The sequence below is a fragment of the Labeo rohita genome, chromosome 19 (genome assembly GCF_022985175.1).
Source record: "Labeo rohita strain BAU-BD-2019 chromosome 19, IGBB_LRoh.1.0, whole genome shotgun sequence".
In the NCBI taxonomy this organism is placed as follows: Eukaryota; Metazoa; Chordata; class Actinopteri; order Cypriniformes; family Cyprinidae; genus Labeo; species Labeo rohita.
Window position 1 is genome coordinate 24747642 of NC_066887.1, and position 12461 is coordinate 24760102.

General features: G+C 34.3%; 1 long non-coding RNA gene across 1 annotated transcript; it reads right to left on the reverse strand.

Moving 5' to 3' along the window:
* Positions 1–124: 124 nt before the first annotated feature.
* Positions 125–5865, reverse strand: LOC127181322 (uncharacterized). Its single transcript, XR_007829762.1, has 4 exons — positions 5676–5865; positions 5048–5087; positions 4576–4660; positions 125–4447 (listed from the first exon to the last, which is right to left on the reverse strand). It is a non-coding gene; the product is annotated as an uncharacterized LOC127181322 (long non-coding RNA).
* Between the last annotated feature and the right edge of the window lie 6596 nt (positions 5866–12461).

The window sequence follows — 12461 nt, forward strand, 5'->3', positions numbered from 1 at the left end:
ATCCTTCACAGAAGAAGGCTCAGTGTTCTGGTTGGTTTCAGGAAAACACACTTCTTCTGAGTCACACTGAAGTAGAGATGACAACAATGTAATTGTCATGACATAGGTCATGTGTAGATAAATATTTTGTGAAAAAAAAAAAAAACTTACTTTAAGCCTTTTGGCAGAAGAGTTTCCAGCTGGAACTGTATTTTCAGAAGAGGTCTTCACACCTTTGCTGATGCTGACAAGGTTTTGATGTTTACTGATAATCTCTATATTGATTCAAAAAAAACAATAACCCGCGCATACATTCGCACACTATACTTACCTAGAAACAGTCTTCTTTGTTTGGTCTTTTTTGTTTGATACACGGAGCGCTGAAGGCAATGTGGATGGTTGGGCAGGTGTGCTTTTTGACGTGTCTTCTCCTTTGCATGTTCTTCAGAAGGAGTAGAAGAGAACATGTTCAGAGCCCATGCTGCCACAATGTTCACTTTTTATGTTTTTGAAGTTAATGATGTAGAAATAGGAATCCGTGAAAACAGAAGCAGAACATATCTCCAATGAAACTGCATTATGAGGTGCATAACTGATGCACTTCAAAAGGGCTGCAGTTTATTTTCTTCAAAACATGAGAAGTATCCCAAATATTTTTGGATGGAAGCTTTTGCATACATGTAACCATCCGAGCAGCGTTGCCAAGTAAGCTGGTTAAAAACATCCCTTTGAGACAAATCCTGAAGAAAATGCCGTTGCTGTGACCATTTCAGGCATTTGCATCAAAATGAAGGTTTCTTCGGGTTATTTCTAACAGAGCATGTCTATTAGTGATCCTTTCATTGACAACAATTCTCGATCTGTTAACGTAAGAAAACTTCCCTCCAAAAAAAAAATCATCTTCTGCGATTTCTTCCTCCATTCTACCAGCTTTTTTTGCATTATTGTACTTGAGGACACGACACTGATATATCCACTTACTTTCCATTTCACACAACACATTGTATAACATTAAGCATCATAGTGGAGGTCAAAGTGCTTGCAGGTGTGCCATCTTATCCTTGATTTAAGGCTTTATCAGAAAGCAATCTAGTCCTTCCCACTTGGAATTCTTCATCTACTGTATCAGACACCATCTGACAATTTGGGATGAGGAGGATGCGTCCCAATATAAAGCATAATGAGAGGTATTTACTGGCACAATGTAGCTTGCAAGTTGCTAGAAGTTCTCCAATATTCATGATTTCTGCAAAGGTTCCCACTCCACATGAAATAATGAATAATGGCCTTATTTCGAAGATCTAATCATGAGTCCATCTTCATCCACCCCAAATCCATTACAGCATGGGCTACTGACACGTTAACATACAGGAGTATTGTCCTTTTTAGTGTTGTACACTTACTGTATCGCAATCTTTTTCCTGCGTGTAGACACGTCTTTGGACCGCTTTTTCCGGTTGTGCTGTGGTACTGCTGCTTCCACTGAAGTCCAGTTCCAATCCACAGAGAAAATGCATTGTGATTTTTTTTTTTTTTTTAATAATAATGTACTCAGTCAGTTTGTTGTAGCTTTTTATTCATTTGTAGTTTAAAAGGTGGTTCCATTTGAATTATTGGCCACAAAGACAGAAGTATACAGCTTGAACAGAATACCTCCAGAAAGCTTTCATTCTTTTCATATTGATACATCCAGTGCTTGAAGTGAAAAGAGACCCAAAGTGTTCATACTTGTGTGAGAAAGACCCAGCATGTCTCTGGCACATCCACGTGCCAGACAGTGAAACTGCATTTCTCAAGCAGGACAGAAGAGGGTACAGAGCACGACAGAAAAATGTCTGGTACTGTGAACAGAATAGCATTGTCGGTACTGCATACCGGTGAGTACCGTCCCACTTCAAGCACTGTACATCTAATATGGTTTGATAAGTATTCTTAAACCCCTTGGTGAAAGTTGGTGAAGACCATCGGTGTATACTCATTTACCTTAGCAATTATTCCTCAGCTAACTGTTGAGGATCTGCGTGCATCATTGTCATTGGTCCTGCTTCTTGCAGATTAAGTCAGTGCTCATCAGTTTTGCCGTAATGCCATTAAAAAAAGGCCAGTGCTCATCACAAGATCCTAAGAAGGCATCCCGAGAAAATTCCTCCAAGACAAGGGAGCGGAAAGATTGCTTAGAATGCTTTTTTTGTTTGTTTGTTTTTTGTTTTTTGCTTCTTTCCTCACACGTTTCTATAGCCAGATACCATGGACATACATCAAAGCTGTCAGTGACCTCCAAGGAAGTTCTCCAGTCATTGCAGCCTCAGTTTTCGAGTTTGGAGGGAGATCTCAATTGAACACAGGAGCCTTGACTTTGTTCCAGGAATTTTGTCCAGTTTCATCTGGAGTTGAATACTTATCAAGCCATTTCAGTTTGTATTTAATGTTTTTCTTTGCTACCAGAATCAGAGGTCTTTTTATATGAATATATTGATTAATTAGTTATTTGCAATTCAATTAATTGTAAATTTTGCAATTCAATATATTGTAATTGTGATAAAGATTGATGGCTCTCTGAAGGTACTTTTTCCACTATGTATATCTGGCTGCCAAAATTTTAGTAAGTTTTTTAAAAACACTTGCTCACAAATATCAGGTTTCACATTTGACAGCCAGAAGTACATGATCTCCATTCAAACATACTTCTTTATAAAAAGAACCAAAACTCTCTAGAAATAGCCTGGTTTAATTTGTTAACCCATTGGCAATGCTGTGTTGTTTGGGGCTAATCAAATGTATCAATTATGGATGCCCTTACGAAAAAGAAGTTAATTCAAGTGTGCTATTAGTATACTTCTTTTAAACTAAAAACAGGAAAGTATACTTTCAGTCTACCTTTTATGTACTTCTCAGAAATGTGCTTTATATACTTATCAGAAATATACTTAAAATTACATTTAAGTATACTTGACTTATACTTAGAAAAAGTCTAAATATACAATACTTATACTAAATATACAAATATACTATCAGAGCTATACTTGTGCTCTGAGAATCAGTGTTGTCATTTTTATACACGAGAGATGCTATTACACATCTTCTGTACAGAATTTCCAAAACACAAGTGAAGAAGAAACCAAAACAGATGCTTCCACACTGTCAAAAATGCAAATACATATTTTCCATTTTACGTAACAGTCTCAAATACTAAAAAAATGCTATTTTCTTAAAACTATATAAAAACCCTTGTCAGACCAACAAAATTACCCCAAATGTTGTCCCAACTTGTTAAACACAGTTGTCTGTGCTGTTGAAATTTTAAGGCTTTGTAAGTTTCCAGCATGCATTGCAGCATAAATAAATTATCCAGTTACTGTTATAGGATTATTGTTTTGCTGTTTGCTGACTTCATGTAAACTTTTTTGTTGTCGTTTTGTCATTATTGTTAGTTATTTGTTGTACTGTGATGTAAAGATCTCATCTTTTTAATATTTGCTGATTGCCACCGTTCTTGAGGATTGTGTATCTAGTTTTGAGGCCTAGATTCTTTTCAACTACTTATATCCATTTTCTGTCTTAGTTTTGTAAAATGCTTTATAAACAAAGACAACATTCCCTGCATATTGGACTAAGTTATTTATAATGATTTGTATGTTAGGTATTCATAAAACAAAATATATACAAATGAATACCTAAATAGGGACATAGTAGTATGCTTAAAGTATGATTGAAAGTTCAGAAAAAAGTGAGTATGAGAAAACTTGCAGTATAAAACTACTGAAGTAGTAGTTTACTGAAACTATACTTCAAAGTGTACTAAAATGCATAAAAAGTATTTAATTAGTAAACTATCGGTATGCCTATAAGTTCACTTTTAGTATACTTGCAGTACAAACTGAAAAGTACTGTTTACTACTGTTATACTTAAAGTATACTTAGAGGTATACTTTTATATACTAGAAAGTGGGCCAATTTAGTCCCAAGGAGTATTAAAATAGTACACTTAAAAGTATACTACTAGTACACTGTTATTTGTTTACTTACTACATAAAGTATACTTAAAAATATACTTGAACTTTACTGAAGTATACTTAATAAAATAAACTTGAAGTATACTACTTTTTGGTAAGGGTGAATCTGTTTTTATGATTCTATCAACTTGATTACAGTGATTTACAGTGTATTTGTAAATTAATTTGTGGATATTACTTTCTAGAAAAATCCTAGAATTTTTGAATTCTAGTTTCTTATAATTTTTTGTCTTTAATATTATACCTATTTTTGGATCTACAGTGTAATGAATTGGAAATTCAACCCACCATTTCTAGAGAGCAAATGTGGAACCACCCTTGCACTTTTTTACACAGTATAAAACATATTACAAAAACAACAGTTAAACAATTGTCAAAATGAAACCAACCAGCTGATTCGCCATGTGTGCTTCCAGATGAAAAGCGATGGGATATCTCATCCAGCTGTGGTTTTTCTGATTTAAAACACACACATTTTACAAGTTGCACTTTTATCGCACTGTACCCAAAGAATGCTAATGTCGTGTTTAGATATTGTAGCTTTTGTTAAATTCCCTATCATTGTGTGAATCTTTTTTGTTACCTAATGGTGTTATTGTTTCAGCGGCTGTCTTGCACTCCCTGCTTCCCCCTTCATCTTTGATGGCCGCACTCCTTTTTCTTTGTCCCTGTAATTCCACCACAGGATTGAATCAAGATGGCATAATATTAAATGCCATATGCAAAAAGCCATATTCTACTTCCACAAAGCATATGTACAATTTCTTATTTAAAATTCATAAGCTACCATTTTAATATAAAATGTTTGAATAGATTTTAATTACTGTTACTGTTTTTATTGTTTAATTTTGATGGTTCTCTGGTGTGTGTTTAAATATTTACACCCAATTTGTTAAACTGCAAACCACAATGCACATATACTAAACAAACTGTAACTGAAACAAAAATGCATTATAACATCATTATACAAATAATTGCTAGTACACAAAACATGCAACAGGTAATTAGAATGCTGTTAAAAAATAATGAAAAAATATATAGTTTTTAAAGAATACCATTTCTTCAGCCATTCGTCCTTTTCGTCTTTTATTATATCTGTGAAAAGATGCTAGATTGTTTCAGAACATCACTTGGAATTATTAATGGCAGTGTGTACACATTTCTTCACACTTCACAAGTCCCCAAGCATGTTTTCTTTCACTTCATTTTGGAATAAATATAGGCCTACATATATATTGCTAAATTCTAAGCAATTTTGAGTATTAATGTGTGTGTGTGTGTGTGTATGTGTGTGTGTGTGTGTGCACCTGGTATTCATCACGTTATGGGGACCAAATGTCCCCACAAGGATAGTAATACCGGTAAATTTTGACCTTGTGGGGTTATTTGTGAGGTCCCCATGAGGAAACAGGCTTATAAATCATGCAGAATAAGTTTTTTTGAGAAAGTAAAAGTGTGCACAGTCTCCTGTGAGGGCTAGGTTTAGGTGTAGGGTAGGTGTAGGGCGATAGAAAATACGGTTTGTACAGTATAAAAACCATTACGCCTATGGAATGTCCCCATAAAACATGTAAACCCAACAAGTGTGTGTGTGTGTGTGTGTGTGTGTGTGTTCCCCGAAGGGAAGGAGGGTTGGGGGTACCAAATGTGACATGGATTTATACCAGTATGCGGATTTCTCACCTTCTGAACATGCTGAATAATGATGATAAAGATGTTAGGGAGTTGGCTCGATCCTCCCTGTTTCTGGATCTAAGGAACCCCAGCGGGAAACTTGACAGTCACTCTGTTGGTTTTGGTGTCTGGTCTGATTGGCTGGACCTGAAAGACCTCTGTGTTCGAACTGGAGTATCACTGGAGTGGGTACGGTCAGACACTGAGAATGTGAGAGTTTTAGAGGACATTATCAAAGACCCCCTGACTAAAGTTAGGGCAACGGCCACATATGGTGGTTATGGTTACCCGCTAACATCTGAAAGTGCTCGGCGAACTCTCTTAGAATTACATCAATATTGTGAAAAGCAACACTGGACTGGACTGAAACTTCAGGGAAAACTTGCATGTCTTTCTTCGGCTGATCATTCTGTGTCACATTCATTTCTTAAGAACACTGCACTCAGTGAGGACATTGTTATTTTCACAGTTAAAGCCAGATTACAAGTTCTAACCTACAAGACTCAACCTTTCTATCTGGTTTCCACAACTCAGGTTCCTCATTGTTTGCATCACACTAAAGAGCAGATTACTGAAACATTGCCACATATCTTGAATGGCTGCCATGCTTACAAGGGAATGTACATAGCCCGTCATGATAGAATAGTGAAACTTATAGTGAAGGATATATCAAAGTATCTACCACCTGTAGTAAGACTATACAAGCATTCATGTGTAAAGACATCTATGTTTCAGTGTCTTAACAGTAATTCTGACAGTAATTTTTTCGCATTTGTCTGCTAATACACCAGATGTTGTTGTGATTAATGAGGAGCGTAGAGAAGTGTTCATTCTGGAGGTAGCATGCACTTTTGACTCTAGTATGGAGGAAGCTTTTATGACTAAATTCATTAAATACCAACAACTCCTAAATATTATTACGGAGATAGGTTATCAGGGTCGTTTGTCTGTTTTTATATTTGGCAGCTTAGGACATATACATAGGTTGGTTGTGAGAGGGCTTCAACAACTTGGGATGCCAAAAAAGAGGGCTAAACAGTTGTGTACTTGTCTGCTATCATAGGCAGCTGCCATATATGGCGGAGACGTTGTTATGTATATCCATAACATGGTGATATGCTTAATATTGTGAAGATCTGTTGTATGCTACTGGTCCATGATTTTGTACATGCATCTTACTGCATCTGTAATATTTATGTCCCTGTAAATTATTTTCTTTTAAGTGGATTTAAATAAATTGTTAAAATGTGTGTGTGTGTGTGTGTGTATACACAGTATTACAGAATACAGTAGAGAGAGAGATAGACTGAGTGAGTGTGATAACCTACATCTGACACAGCATTCATTCTTCAGCTCAATCTCATATTAACAATAAAACATTAGCTTGAATGTCCGCTGAGGAAATATCTTTGTCGTACTATCCTTTCATCTGTTAACCCTTTAACTGTCACCCCCAATTTTGAGCATAGACGTGAAAGTGCACTATCCAAACTTAAATTATTATAATTCATGAACAAACATACAATCACTAATATGATTTTAAAGTACCTTTTCCGTGGTAATGCAACGTGTGATTTTAAAATGGCTTTCACAGGATGGATTTTGAAGTTTTAAGCTTTCAGATGACATATAATTTATTATGATCTCTAATCCAGGTCAAAACTCCTGTTATGATGTAGATTTTTGAGGTACACTCTTGTCATAAATTAATCTATTACTGTTCCTACCTAACTTGCAGCAAATAACAGTAAAATATATAATCAAGAGTCTCAGACCTTTCCAGCTATATATAGTTTGTCATGATTAGATTAGGAGTTATTTGTAATATAGTGAAGTAAACTCATCCCCTCAGCGTCCCACTGAGGGGACGGTTGAAAGTTAAAAGATTAAGGGTGATTTCCGATGACATTTGTCAGAGCATTTGCTGGCTGCATCCCACAAGGTGTTTGTTATGACTATGTTGCCTCTCATGTTATCTGGTCATGTGCAGTGTTGGGGAGTAACTAGTTACATGTAACGGAATTACGTAATTTAATTACAAAATAAATGTAATTGTAATTAGTTACAGTTACTGAGAAAAATGTGTAATTTAATTACAGTTACTTTTGAAAAATGCCAGTGATTACAACGTAGATTACATCTGAATTTTTTTACACACCCATCCCCACTTACAGATTTAATTTACTTCTTTCATAAATTGCATTGACTGCTCTAAAATGGGACACCATTGTTTCAGGAGTTTAGAACACAGAACAGGATACATGCTTATCCGATAACTGTTTTATTTTCTATTTGGGTCTATGCATAAACTTTATTTTTTAAGATTTTTCTTTTTTTTTTTTTAAGTTTTTTTCCAGGCATTGTTAGATGCTAGTGTTTTCTGTCATAACTATGCAAACATTTGATTTCAAACCCTGATTGGTTCAAAATCTGATTGGTCAGTCATGACATTCCAAGGTATGTTATTCCCCAATAACAACTGGTAGGAGCTAATAACTCAGACTCATTCGGGGCAACTTAAGTCAGTGCTATATGCTTGATAATTTTTTCTTGCCGGAAGCTTTGTGTTTGCTTAGCTAATAAAATTATCAAACTTAATTGAATATTATGTGGACAATTTCTTAATTCTGTCATCCTGGTATCGTGGACTCGCTCTATTGTTTCATACAAACGCAGCTGCTGCCTTTTTTTTTGTACACTGTAATGGATTATAAGATAACTAACAAACTAGTACTATTTCCTTAATTATTTATGTGGTGAAATGTTGTGTAAGAAAAGTGGTATGACTGCACTGTATCCCTAAAATGTCTAGTTTGAACTTGCCATTTGCTAGCAACTGATTTCTTCATGGAAGCTTTGCGTTCAAATATTTCAACTCAGATCAGTGTTTTGTGTCTAATTATTTTGACACGAAACATCTAAATAATCTATTAAGCAGTTGTGTAATAAGTTGGATAAAGTTGTTGATAATGTAGCCAGTTGTTATCGCAAAATAAAGATGTATGTTATCCCTTACTTATAATTTTAATTCAAGTGATGAAGGATTTTGAAAGTCTGACAGTAATCAGTGTGGAGTGCTACTGTAAAGTTAACTCTGCCTGGTTTAAATGTTTCAAAATGATTAACAGTTGAAAATATTAGAAATTTAGAAAAGTAATCAAAAAGTAATTCAAAGTAATAAGTTACATTACTTTTATAAAGTAATTGAAAAGTTACACTACTTATTACATTTTAAATCAAGTAACTTGTAATCTGTAACCTATTACATTTCCAAAGTAACCTTCCCAACACTGGTCATGTGTCACCCTTGTCTGTGTGCTATATTCTGATTTATTCCTCAGTTGCATGTGTCATGTCCTGATTGGTTCTTTAGTTACTTGTGTCTGCTCTCATTGGTTTGTTTTTTTCATGTGGTTTCCCTGTTTAGTATATAAGTTGTTCTCTCTCTCTTCAAGTTTGCTGATTGTAGCGTGTAGCGTGTTCTGTGTTCCTAGTTTTCTTGTGTCTAGTTTTCTTGCCCTGCCTATTCGCTTCGACTCTGATTGTTTTCTGGTTTTTGTGATTCATCGCCACCTGCCCTGACCTCAGCTCATTTTTCGGATTTCCCTGTGGATTACCTTGGATGGTTCTGTTTGCTGTTGTTGAACCTGCCTGTTTTGACTACGTTTATTAATAAAGTTCTGCACTTGGATCCACATCGCAGTCAATTACTCCAAACGTCACAGTGTTGTTGGAAGTAAAAATAACTTTCTTGTTTACAACCCTGTTTCAGTCTCTTTCAATATAAAAATATTTATTGCGAAATCACTCATAAAAGCATTCTCTTGTCACCATCTAATGGCAGAATAATGTAACTAAAATCACTATCATGAACACACACACTATTATTAATACTACTCTTATTCATATAAAATAATATTTATCAAATAACAATATTTACTAAACAACAAAAGCCATCATAAAAGTTGCTAGGCATTTCAGCCAAAATTATAAAGGCATCGCTCTGATATACAGCATTAAATTTAAATAAAACATAATGTGATGAGATTTTGCCCTCACGCAAAACTTTTAGTTCTGGAACAAATAACAGAAAAATGAGACCAAAAACTGCCTGTTAGATTTACCACAAAACAAATTATATCTTATGTTTAACCATGAAATCAGAGCCAGCGGAAAATTCTAGAAGATCTGGCCAAGGCGAGGCTGCTCTCGGCAGGTTCATGAGCACTGAAAGGCCACTGACACCCTGGAGCTCACGTCTCCAAAAACACTGAAGCAAATAGATGTTATCTTCATTAACAAACCGCATATCTGAAGTTTAAACAAGCATATGCTCACTTTAAAAAAACTCAATTCCATGACACAAACAGTAAAATTTTAAAAATGATTGTGGATTTAGGCATCTGCTCACTTTTTCTTACTCATTGTGAGAAATAACACAAGTGGAGTAAGACAAACGGTGAAACCTTTCCGATATCACTAGACTATCACACTCCTCTCAGCCAGACCAGATGTGAGGACAAGAAAAAAAACTGTTGTGTGTATATATATACATTTATATATCTATTAAAATTCTTCCTAAGTCTTCTGCTGATTAAAAAAAACAAAACTGCTCAATCCAAAATCCACCAAACTGTAGGAATGACCCAGAAATCACTTTCAGAAGCACTTTCACCGTGTTTATTTTGTCAAAAAAAAAGTCTAATAGTAAAGTTCCCTGATTCCTGCAACAGGTAAGATAACAGGTACATATAACCTAATGTTAAACCATTAAATTCCTCTTAGCACATCTATTTTACAATGCTCTCCTACCTTAAAACACATGTCTTTTAAAAATAGCTTTTAAGTCCAAATAATATTTAGGTAATAAAGCCAGGAGTTTTGTGTGACCTACCTGTTCACCGAGTGCATTATTATGAGAGTGTGTGATTAGGAAACCCCGCCTACAGAAAAATAAGGTTTCGTCTTCATACATTTTAAAGAAAACATGCCCAGAATCAACATTACATTCATAAAAAAAAAAAAAAATTAATCATCCAACAGCATTCTGTACATGATATCTATGTTTTCTAGTGACTGGATCATAGAATCATTGAATCCAAGCAATAAATCATATTTTCCCAAAAAAGACTTGAGTACACACAAGAAAAGAAAAGATGATCAGTTGTCTGTATTTTAGTGTACAGTTTTATAATCTATCCAAAAGTGTATTGTTGCCAAGTTGAGTCTTGCAAGGGATACACTGTAAACGGGATTTCTAAGAAGTATGTTTTAGATTGTCATAATGCTTAAGTTTTCTTTTCCCGAGAAATAAAACTCACTCTTTGACTAAAGGAATGTGACACGCCCTGCTAATACACAGATCTTGTGATAAATCACAAGTTAATGTAGGCTATAACTCATGAAGAACTATACCATTTATGTATGATTACTGCATCAGCAACTAATGAACATTCTATATGACTCATAGATTAATCAATAAAGTGTTATTAGTTAAATGCATCATAATGTATTAATTCCCTAATAACAATGTATTAACTAATGATGTAAATTCATATATTAATTACCATAATGGTCAAAGCTATGTACTTCAACTTCCTGTTGTCTGTCAAAGTAAAGTCATAGCATAATGATACCTGTGCAAATCATTAGCTAATGATTAATTAAAGCAGGCAGCTGGAAGTTAAAATGCATGGCTTCGACCCACTGTGGTAATAAACAAATGAATATACACTATATGTATAGGGAATTAATACATTACACATTTAACTAAGAACAATCTATTGATTACTTAATCTATGAATTGCAAAGAATGTTTATTTGTTGCTGATGCAGTAATCATTAATAATCAGTTCTTTATGAGTTATACATTATAACTCATGATTATCTGTGCATTGCATGAAATAATGCATATTGGTAAAGTGTTACCACATTTTTTTCTAAAGACAATATTAGCTCATACAAACGACTTTTTTGACCAGGGACTGTAGGGTTAGGTGCGCGGGGTGTTTTTATGATTAGAGACATTCTGATAGAATAATGTTGATTATTCTATCAGAATTCTAAACAGAATTCTAATCTATTCTAAACAGATTACGTGGCTTGTGGATTTTTTATTTATTAATTTATTATTTTCATGAGAAAGCATATTGAAGATCACAAGTGATTAAATCGTGATATATAAATCAACAAGATGATAAACTTACACAAAAAAAAAACTTACCTTCCATATGATTTTCCATCCTGTTACATGACATTTTAACAATGCAATGTGTAACAGGGTGGATATTTTAAGCTACCAAAACCCAATACCAACTAGAAAAGAACAACAACCCAAAAGATGATGAACATTTACGAAGTTTAATAGATGTATAAACATATGAACAAACACTGTTATGTCCAGTATAAATTCACACAAACTGTTATTTTTGATTCTATTAGAACACATAAAAAATGTATTAGTTTTATCACAGTAAATTGTATAATGTATAGTGAAGTTGAGAAAGTATGAATCTGGACGTGGAATTTGTCTTTTGAGTGCCTTCAAAAATTATTCTTAGGTAGGGTCTACCTATTATAAATTATAAAGTTGAGTAAAATTGTATGTAAAATATGCAATATTGTCTCATGGGAGTATAAAATCAACTAAACAATCCACCTTTTTCTTCCTGTAAAAGTGAAATGCAGCCATCTAGTAAACGATACATTTGCATATAGATAGATAGATAGATAGATAGATAGATAGATAGATAGATAGATAGATACATATACTCTTAAATGTGAACAGAAATACTA